Genomic DNA, 11,779 nt, shown 5'->3' with positions numbered 1-11,779 from the left:
TTCTTCTTCTTCTTCTCCTCCTTCTTCTTCTTCTTCTTCTCCTCCTTCTCCTTCTCCTTCTCCTTCTCCTTCTCTTTTCTTCTTCTTTTTCTTCTTCTACTTCTACTTCTTCTTCTTCTTCTTCTTCTTCTTCTTCTTCTTCTTCTTCTTCTTCTTCTTCTTCTTTTTTTCTTTTTCTTTTTTGGTTTTTCAAGGCAGGGTTTCTCTGTGTAGCTCTGGCTGTCCTGGAATTCACTCTGTAGACCAGGCTAGCCTTAAACTCAGAAATCTGCCTGCCTCTGCCTCCAAAGTGCTGTGATTAAAGGCGTGCACCACCACTGCCCGGCATGTAGTTTTACTTAAGAGCTGAAGATGTGGCTCATTGGTTAAGAGAACCTGCTGTTCTTCCAGAGGACTTTAGTTCAGTTCCCAGCACCCATCATGTAGATACAGATGTGGTATCTCATCTGTAGCTACAGTTCCAAGAGATTTGGAATCCTTTTCTGGCCTCTGAGGACCCAAGGCACACACACTGTCCACACATAGTACACATCCATACATGCAAAGGAAACACACACATACTATAAATGTAAAAATCTTTTTTAAAAAATGGTTTCCAAAAACCCTAATAGATAGGTCATGGATTCTAGGGGACAACTTACTACTATTATCTTGCTAAATGAACATAGCAATAAAGCAACTGTTAATGGTACATTGTTGTACCCTTAGATCTGCACAACTAATCAACACTTACCCAAGAAGCCTGTTCTTACTGTCGATGGCAATTGACACACAGACCGTGTGCAGAGGTAAGGTGATTAATCTTGACTATCAATTTGACCACATTTGGAAGCAACTAAAACCCAAACAGCTGTGTGCAGTGAGAGAGATTTTCTTGGTTAGATCATTTGAAGTGGGAGACTTGCCCTAAATCTGGATAATTTGAGGTCAAAAGAGCCACCCTACTTCTGGGCCCCTGTCACCTGGTCACAGCCCATAAGAAAACACATGGGATAAGGAAGCTCATGTTTTCTGTCTGCTTGCCCTCACTTCACTGAGTCATTTGTTCATTGGTGTTAGAAAACTGCCAGCCTTATAAGTCTTCCCTAGGACTCCAGCACCAGACCGGGTTTGTTGAAACATACTGTCTTATGGACTAAACAATTCCAGAATCATTGGCCTTTCCATCAGGAGACAGCCATTGCTGTCTGCAGCTCATAAGTTTTCCAGATACAATGGGGTTGGTGATTATATGAACTCACAGACACTGCTTCAGCATGCACACGATCTATACAAGTTCAGACCAGACAAAATCCCAGCACAGAAAAATAGACACAAAGTCTACTAGCCAAAAAGCTATCTGAAATTGATAGCTGGTAGGAGAGGGACACACCAAATTGTTTTCAGTGGAGTGACACTGGGTATGTCAACCATACTCAAGGGCAGGCCCCATGTTCAGGAATACCTAGCCAACAGGAATCAGATCCTAGTTTTTTTATGGGGATTGCAGTTTTTGGTTTTTTTTTTTTCTTTTTATTTCTAAGAGACAGAAAAATATGAATTTGGGTGGGTAGGGAGGTGGGGGGAGGACCTGGGAAGGGGTTTGGGAAGTAGGGAGATTATATATTATATAAAATTCTAAAACAATTAAAGGATAAAAGAGGTTTTAAAAACCTCTACTTTAAGCATAGCATAGAATAATCCTTAGCCTAGTTAAACACGTCACTACCATTTCCCATGCATAGGAGAAAGCCAGTCCTCACAAATGTTCTGCTCTCAGAAAGAATCTCATTCTTATAGTGTCCGAAGGAATACTGATCTGGTGGCCCACCCACTGCAAGGCTCAGATGTCTCAGCCTCAGGATTTCTCCAGGTAGTATTGAAAGAAGGGAATTTCTCCCAGACCGTTGGCCTGACCAGCCTAATGCCCAGTTGTCCGTGGGCTGAAAGCTGTCGGGAGAGAAGTGGAGGTAGCTTGTCCGATGATTGCAGTAATGCTTGTCAATCACGCATCCATTGGAAGCTGCACAAAGGAGACTCCTCTTCTTCCCAGAACGCCAAGCCCTCTAATGACTCAGATTTTTCACCAGGTATATTTTGTAATTTGTGCTCAAATTCTATGAAAATGGAAGTTACAATAAAGGCAAAGTCCATTTCCTTGTGAGCAAAGGGACCGTTTACTACCAAAAGGCAAAGGTTCCAACAAGCAAGGACAAGTAGATTTGCATATGAGCCAAGCTCCTGAGAGGCTTTAAGTCGCAGGTGCAGGTGGAGAGCTCGAAGCTATGTGTTTTGTTTTAATCTAAGAGGACAGCAACCTGTATCCCTGGATAGATGGGTGGATGGATGAATGGATGGATGGACAATATAAAAGGATAGAAATAGAAAGGTAAGAGGAAAGAGAAAAAAGCATGAGAATGAAGAGAAAAAAAGAAAAAAAAACTCAAAATTGTAGGTGTTGTTAAATTCCAAAAGGAAAAGAAATGTGCCTCCTAAAACAAAGCAATTAATTCAATTAAGCACACATGCTACAGGGATACTTATTGGCCATGCTGACACCAATATGATATCAGTGAATGGAGTAAGCCAAGCCTGGCCTCTGTGAGCCCAAAAACAAAGCCAGATCTTAATATCACTCACTACCTGGATATAAGATCTTCTGCCTCAGGTAATCCCTTGGCCACTAAAGTAAACAATACCTACCTCACAGAAAAGGCTCTATAGATGGGTGCCATTATTATTGTTACTGTTTCCATTAATAATAAATATGAAAGCTTTTAATTTGAGCCATGTACCTTCTATTATAAATGAGAGAAGAGTCATTGAAAGTGACAAATATACACACATCAGTTAGTTGAGTGTGCACTTTTTTTCCTAAAACTAAAATGAATCACCTTTAGTACATGTCCCACAAATGGACACAGGCATGCTATGAGACAGGGTTAGTAGAGTTGAGGGATGGGTAGCGGTGCTCAAACAATAAGAATTCCACGTTTTAGCTCCCAAAGCCGGCAAGGAGGATTCTGGAGCACTTACTATACAGAAGGGACTCTTGTGTTCTGCACATGCTAGTTTCATGTAATTTTCTTAATAATCTTGGAAGCATAAGCCTCATCTCACATAACCAGAAGCAGACACAATGAGGTTAAGAAACTTGGCTAATGTACACTTTTCATAGAGAGGAGAGACAGGGATCCAATATGAGCTGACTGCACAGCTGTCAAAGACCATGTCACATGACTTCCCTACAAGAGAAGTAAGCCCCAGACAGCAGATGGTTGACCCCTACATCTATCCACTCACTCATCATCGACATCCTGTTGTCAACTATCTGCATTTGGCATTGAGGATATAACACTGCATAATAATGCAAACTCGACTCTATAGAATCTACATTCATTCAACAAGAAAAGCAGTACAGGGAGAATATACTCTCAAACTCACATCTTAGGCACAATTTTAGAACAATACTTTTTTAAAATCCTGTGAAGAGATACAGATATAAGAAACCAATGACATTAAGCCACAATCCTCCATGTTCAACAGATTCAACAAACATCACTTGAATGTCCTCACAATGAAAAAGTAGAAACCTAACTCAGAGAGACCCACGTTCTTTGACACTGAGAAAAAGATGGTAAGCTTTTCACTCTTTCAGATATCTCTGGAGGGTGGTGCTGGAGTTTGGGGGCCATGAAGCTAAATGTTCGATAGGATTCTTGTTTATCTCTGCTCTCCCTCTTTCTCCAAAGACTCCAGAGCACACTTGAATGGGCCCAGAGCTTACCCTCTCTTCAGTTCTGTTTCCCAGTGCTTTCTGATTTTTATCATGCAGCAGTCATTTCTGCTGGAATTTCTGACTTGGCAAGTGGAGTCAGGGCGAGACAATTGGTATTTTAACAAGGTCTAAATGACTACTTGGGTTCCCGGTCCTGAGATCACATCTGAGAACCATTACCTTATTTAACTCTTTCTTCAAAGCACGTATCTGTCTTTTTCAGAAAGTAAAACCTACCCAGACTCAGCCTTCACTGCTGGGCTCCGAGCCTTGGGGAAACAGACATTCCAGTGAAGGCTGTGGCCACAGACCTTGGTAGTTAAGAACTTAGACCATGAACCAAATGCCTCCATCAATCTTATCTCTTCTGGATACCTATATTATCAAATTTTATTAAAGGGTTGGATGACTTAACATGTACCAAGCAGAAGGACAGTGCTATTCCCATGAATGGGCTTGAGCCTGTTCTTGAGGACAACCCAACCTGAACCACTAAAAGATGGAATATACAACAAAATGATAATGGATGATGTCACAAAGTCAAGGAGATTCACAGGTGTATGTATCAACAGTAAGTACAGAGATCAGTAGGTGAGATATAACTGTGGGCTGATACTATCTAGGTCTCCCCACGCCTATCCCCTATTATCATAGAACTCTCCTATGGTTCTTCAGGGTTAAGACACCAGGTTAGTAATTCATGGTTTTCAAATATCAATGAAATGCATAATCTAACCAAGACAGCCATATGTTCCCACTTGCCAGAGACAAGGCTGTCAATTCCAACTGATCTGCTACTATCCAGGCCTCCAACACCCTTGGGCAGCAACATTAGTTGGCTGAGGGACACAATGTCCCATGGATGCCATGAAGTACATATTAAACCAGGTGACCATTAATTATGGGTCCTGGGATGTGGCCGTACAGAAAAATGTACACTATCAACACTCCATATACATGGGCTCAGTATCTGTGGATTCAGCCAACTAGAATGAAACATTACAATTTAAAAAAAAAAAAACGATGCTTACAATGAGCATATATAGACTTTTCTTGTTATTATGACATAGAAGGTATTCATAGAGCATCCAGTATTTTAAATATCTAGTGCTGGTTCAAAGTATTGGGAAAATGTGATAGACTATATATGTGAATATTATACCCTTCTCTAGAAGTGCTCAAGCATTAATGAATTTTAGTGACCAGAAAGATTCTGTAACCAATCATCCTTGTCACTGAAGACCAATAGTATTTTGAGATTTTTCTACTTTAGTCTTACATGTTGATATACCATCAGACTCTGAAAACAATTTCATTAACCACGGCCAGCCAGCCTTGGAGACAGCTGGGAAGAGACTACAAAGAGAAATCATGAAGGAAGGCTTCCCAGTTACTAGTGCAAAACTGTTGTCTAAGGTCAAGCATGGCAAGGGCCTGTCCTCGAGTGCCACACCATGCTGGGAGCTCTGTGACCTCGTATAAAACTCCATTCACATTCTAAACCCGCCCCCTCCTTTGAGCAACACTCAACATAGTTGAGATTGGCTGGTACTGTCTAAAAGATTCCATAACAAAAAGTAGTTAGGAGTGCGATGTGTGGATTCACACAGGTTTGGGTTCAAATCCCAGCTTTAGAAAGTAAAACAGAACCTTGAGAAAGAACTCAATAGTACTCAGCAGTACTCGTGCTACAACTTTCCCATCTGCAAAACCAAGATGAGATAGTTTCTCAGTGAGCTGATAGTTTCTCTGATGATGCCTTGGGTCAATGCTGCATAAAACAAATAGCGTGTCCAATCACTGATTGCCACTTTATCACTAGATACTAACCTAGGTAGCTTATTCTAGGAACATGCCAAAACATACCAGGCACTGGGAAGAAATCCCAGCAGCCAAGTCTCGCTTGCTCATTCCTAGGAGCCGCAGCTCCTAGCTTTTTAATATGTGGAATTATAATTGATGTTGAATCTCTGGCCCACTTCCCCTACTCCTCATGTCTACTGTGGTCACATGGACTTAACCTGACATTCTCCTCAAATATTTGCGCATATCCCTGTGAATTCAAATGATCAGCAGCCAAGATGGTATCGCCTGATGATAAAACTACTCCCGTTCAACCAAGATGCAATTCTAACTCTGGTATCTCAACAGTGTGATCACAGTGGAAGAAGCTGGCATACTCAGAATCATTCATTTGGTTCATATCAATGAACAGCCTACAGGTATCCTTATCTATCAGTCCTCTCCCCCCTCCCCCCATCTCTCTCACTCATTCTTTCCCTTTCTTTCCTCTCCCCTCCTCCCTACCCTGCCAATTCACCAGTATTTATGTCTCTGGCTCCCAGACAGTGAGTTCGTGAAGTAACTAAGAGTTCCAAGAGCCAAGAAATATCCTCGATCCCAACCAGGAAATAGAAGAAACTGACAACGCTAAGAGGGATGGAGATGATATACCCATGTACAACTCCTGCCCTCCTCAATGTGTCCAGAGGATCTGCTGCAGGTGTGGTTAGGACAAATGCCAGGGTATGTTGGCTTGGGGTCCCATATGGCTTCCTGCCTAGACAAACATGTCTCCACAGCTCCAGTGGACCGTCACCTCCACAGGCCCCTCAGGCAACATGCACACTAGCTCATTGTTCTTCTTCCTGCTAGTAGCTCTCTGACTGGTACTCACTACTCTTGCCCACAGTAACCTCAGCAGGATTTGCCTGATCTGTGCACAATGTGCAGGTTTTGGGACCAAGTGCTGAAATGCTGTGGCCCTCCTGTCTCAGAGGCATACTGGAAGCAAGCACCAAAGAGGATGCTGCGAAAAGGCCATTCAAACGACAAAGTTGTTCAGCTAGTTTTTATCATTGTAATTTTGGTATTGTTTTAAAAGTTTTACTGAGCAGAGTCACAAAATAAAAACATTAAAAAAAAAAAAAAAGGTTCAGGGGAAGGTATGTAGCTCAGTTCATTGAGTGCTTTCCCAGAATTCATGAGTCCCTGGGTTTGATCCCTAGAACTACACACAGAGTAGTCTTGCACACCTTTAGTTCTAGTTCTTGGGAGATGGAGAGAAGATGATCAAGGATTTCAGGGTCATCCTTAGCTACGTAGTAGATTTGAAGCTAGCCTAAGCTGCATGAAATCCTCCCTCAAAAAGAAGAGATCCAACTCCTGTGAAAATGGAGTTGGTAGGCTCTTTAAGCTATCTTTGGGTTCTCTATATCTTTCGCTACCCCAACCTCATGAGTATCTACAAAGAAACTTTGAAGTTGGAAATGTTCTACCATATAGACTTATCCTAAAGACTGTGTCTTCAGAAAGGACAAGCGGACATGCTCTCTGTATTACCTTGATATTCTTACAGAGTCTCCTCAACCTGACCCATGGCATCTCCAGAAGCCACCCCACTGGCGTCACCTGTCTTATCTCAAGGCTGGTCCAGATCACATGATCTGGTGCAGGACAGTTTCTGCACTGTGCCCTCTGCCTCCTCACCAGCTTCTCCCCAGGGTGGTAACAAGTGGCTTGAAGAAGGAGCATGAACTTGAAGTTTGAGGTTACTAAGAGCCAAAGGTTCCCTTCAAGGATATTTCTCTCCTTCACAAGACTAGACTGCCTCCCTGCTAAGAGCCAATGATTTTGAGAGTCTAGGGATGGGATTTTACAACAACACACTTCTGATACATGTATATATGAACTACAGTGCCTGAGTTATGGAGGGATCATTGAAAGTTAGAGAAGCCACTACACACCCCATTCTGAGAAATACCTCACCTATCCCTGTCCTTTCCAGCCTCTTCCAAATCAATGCCACATGCCTGTGCAACAAATCTACCTGCATGCCCCATTCTGTTACAATTTACCAGGTGCAGGGGAACATGGTCACTTATTAAGAAGAAGACACATGCTGGTGCCCATTTTTTGACCAAAAAAAAAAAAAAAGACACTAATACACTTTCCCATATCAACAAGGATCCTTCTACTTTCTCTAAGAGTCAAGATAAATTAAATCATAATTTATCTTGTGTCTGCAACTACAAAAGTCTGCAAATCACATCCCTCCTGAAACAGTGTGTTCCCAGAGGAGCTGATCTGCTAAACTCCCAGGGTCCCTCAGAACTCTACCCAAGACCTGCCTATTGCACAGAATAAAGTCTAATCCCCCTTGTAGAAGGTTTATAACCCAATTCTTATTTTTTGACAATTAGCCACATACACACTAAATCGTCAGTGTACATCTGTGAAGCTCTGTTTATTCCTATTCCTTAGATACTAGTATCTAGTGTTCAAAGACCAAGCCTTCCAAGAACCCACCATAGTATCCAGCAAATATTGTGTTACATATTTGTGTGTTTACGTGTGTGTGTGTGTGTGCATGCATGTGTGCACACATACCATGAGATACATGTGAAGGTAAGAGGATAACTTGCAGGAATTGGTTCTTTCCTTCTACTGCGTGGGTCCTGGAGATCAATCTCAGATTTTTAGGCTTGGCAGCAAGCCCCTTCACCTACTAAGCCAGCTTGCATGCCCTGGCACCGTATTTTATATTGCGATTGGCACGTGGGTAGTGTTCAGTTACTACCTGTTGATTGATTCATGCCCCTGGCTAGGTCTCCAGAGCTGTCAGAAACCTATTTCATCCAAAGGAACAAAATTAAGGCTGAAAAAGAGCACACAATTAACTACACATTTTAATCTAATTTTTAGTTTGTTTTATTTTTTCCCCTAAGCAAACATTTGTACATTTAATCTGCATGACAGACATCTCCTGTCCCCAAATATTCACTGTTCTTCCTCCAATTCACTTTCAAGATACAGCCAAGAGATTTATATTTCATGCAAATCCATCCTTTTCCTCCACTGTGTTAAACTTCTCAGTGGCTTCCAGTTGTGCTTGGGTCCTAGTCCAAACCCTCCACCTAAACTTCCTAGGCTCTCTGGTCCATGCTGGATGTCTTCGTTACCCCTTCTCCTCCCACATTCCACCATGCTTTCTAGGGTCCAGCACACTCAGCTTACAGCTCATAAAACTTCCATCCCAGCCTCTATCTGTTATAAGCTCTTACTGTGCTCCCCGCTCTCTCTAGAATGTTCTTCTTGTCACATTCTCCTTCTCTCCCCTGCACCCTTTCACCTGGCTGGTTGCTATATTTAACCTTCAGTTTTTAGATTAGGAATCCTTATTCAGCAAGGACTTACCTGAATCTCAACAGCACACAGCCAGTTGCTAAATGGTCATGCAGCATCTTAGGTCTCCTCACCATGAGCAGTCTTGTTTCCCTCCCAGACCCCATGGCTACTGATGATATCTCTCTTACTCATCCTGTATCTCCAATACAGAGAGCATACTAGTTAAAGAGAACTGAAATGTAGACGCATTTCAGGTAAATGTTTGGGAAATCTTTCCTGTTCACAATTCTTTCAGGTCTTAAAGTCACTACCTTCTGATGTTTGGGGAGACTACTGCTTTGAGATTATAAAACTTATATAAATAAAAATTCCATACGTGTCTAGAGTGGGTAAAATTCGGGCTAGACTAGCTGAATTGATGAGTTCTGGGTTCAAGTGAGGGTCTCTGCCTCAATATAAAAAGTCAAGAGAATGAGGACACCAACATCAACCTCTAGCTCCACCACATTTGTGTGCACATACCTGCACACACATCTGCATACGTTTACACATGCCTTCAAAAACTGTCATGCCAAGGAGCTCCATAGCTTATAACTCCACACTGTTTAGCTTAGCAAATGAAATCACTTACATCCCCTGCCATAACTTTATCCTCTGAACTTCTCAGAACCCTCATTTGTGGTCTGTGGCTTATGGTATATGAGAGGGAAACAGGGTGTAGTTATGGCCACTGACATAATTAACTTCCCCCCATTAGGACTATTAACAAACCTGTGTTTGTCACATCTGGTAATTCACCCCTTTCTTCCCTACTTCCTGAGCCCTAAGACTGATCCTTATGTGTAAATCTGAGACAGTTTCACAGGTTTACAAACAATTGTAGTTGGCCTTGTGTGTACATGGACTAGCCAGCCACATTTGGAAAATAGCTTCATACCAACCTCAATCTTGGCTGAAGAGTCCCAGATACAACTTAGTTCTCAGGTTTAGAGCAATGGCCCTCAGACCTCAGAACTAAGAGCAGCAGAGTCATGAGGAAGACTATAATATGCAGAATGCTGGCTCTCATTCCCAGGACTTCGCAATATGCAGATTGCTAGCCTTCTCACCCAAGACTTTACAATATGCATGCAGAGTGCTCCACCCCTGAATTTCTGATTCAGTGGGTTTGAAATTCTGCGTTTCTAAGTTCCCACGTAGTACTGATATTGTATTTACCCAGGAGTCATATACTGAGAATATAACACTTAAGGATGCTTTTTGAAAGGATAAAGGCTAACAGATGACTTTCCTGGAGATGGCCTACTGTTTTTTGCATGGTCTGCGATGGGTGAACTCTGAGAGACAAGGCCAGGAGAGACTTCATCTCAGGATTGCTTCTTGCTATTGATATGCCTCTCCCATCACTATTACATAGTCTAACAATTCCTGGACATCAGCCTACCCTATTGGGCAAATTTCCTGCAGATCAACATGAAGATGAACTTTCATGAATTAATGCTGTTTAGATGAATTAATGATTTTATAGAATAGCTGATTTGATTCAAATAATTTTAGGAAGAAAGTTTTAAGAGATGGTTTTATTTGTTTTGCTAGAAAGATATAATGAAGTCAGAATTAAGAATAGAATAGTAAGAAAAGGTTTCATAATAGTAAGTAAAGGCTACATAATAAGAAATACAATTAGTTCTCATAATTATGCTAAAAAAAGATACAGACTTGGGACAAATTTGTCCCAAGGAAAAACATTCAGGTCCAAGCATAAAGCCACAGTGTGCACTACAATAAGGCAAGGCCATGTAAAAACTGATGCTTTGACCTTATAATGAGCTTACAGTATGCATCTCTGCTTTGAACTTGTCATTGTTACCTTTCTGTAACTCCCCTTTTCTTGTAACATTTTATCAATGAGGTAACTCTTTCTTACATAGAAAACTTTTTATCAAAAAGCTATAAAAATGCTGAAAGCAATAAAGAAAGATGGTGCAGCATTTTTCCACTTTACTTGGTATGTTGTCTGTATGAGTGACTTCTTTCCTTTCTTTTTTTCTGTCTGGTTCAAAAAGTTAACTAACCAGTGAGAGGCTCCTGCCTGACTCTCCAGAGAAAGGAGCTTTAGCAATAAATTCTTCTACTTAATTCTCTGCTGCTAAACAGCATGTATTAACCGCCAGATATTAGTGCTTATTTAAGCACAAATAATAAGAGTGATAGAGTTAAGTTTCTCCAGGGCTTATTTATGCATAAAGAGTTACATTTTAGCACTTATTTAAACACAGGGCAGTTATTTAAGCATGGGGCAGTAATAAAGAGTTAGGTGCCCAGCATTTAATAAAGCACAGAGATAAAGAAACCAATGCTTAATAAAGCATAAATAAGTAAGATAAGGTCAGGGATCATCCAGTCTTTAGGCTTCATCCAACTCTGTGTTTCACCTCAGCTCTAACCCCAAAAGGCCAAGTAGGCCTCTGGCAACAATCTTTGCTGTGAATGAGATTTGCTCCTCTCCCATAGATTTTTGTTACTATTACAGAGTGGAGCCCTAGATCTTATCAATGTATCACAATTGATGTTGACACACAGCCAGGATTGAGAACCGTCTATAAGTAAATGTTTATATCTGATTAAAGACAATGGTCTCCACAGGGGGCCTTAAAAACATTGATACATATGCTTCTGGAGGGAATCATTGAGCTTCTCTAAGAGGTTTAATGGAGGGAAAGGGGATGAGTGTTAAAGATTTCAGACCTAGAGCAGTGTATCGGGAAGGTACACCAAGAGGGAAGAACTAAAGGGGCCAAACACCATTTTTACCTAACTGAGCGGGTACCCCTTTTAAGGAAACCCTTTGCATTAGTTATGCTTGAAACATAACTTCTGTTATCGTGGGCTTAA

The sequence above is a fragment of the Mastomys coucha genome, unplaced genomic scaffold, assembly GCF_008632895.1.
Source record: "Mastomys coucha isolate ucsf_1 unplaced genomic scaffold, UCSF_Mcou_1 pScaffold23, whole genome shotgun sequence".
In the NCBI taxonomy this organism is placed as follows: Eukaryota; Metazoa; Chordata; class Mammalia; order Rodentia; family Muridae; genus Mastomys; species Mastomys coucha.
Note: the sequence above shows the minus strand (reverse complement) of the source record.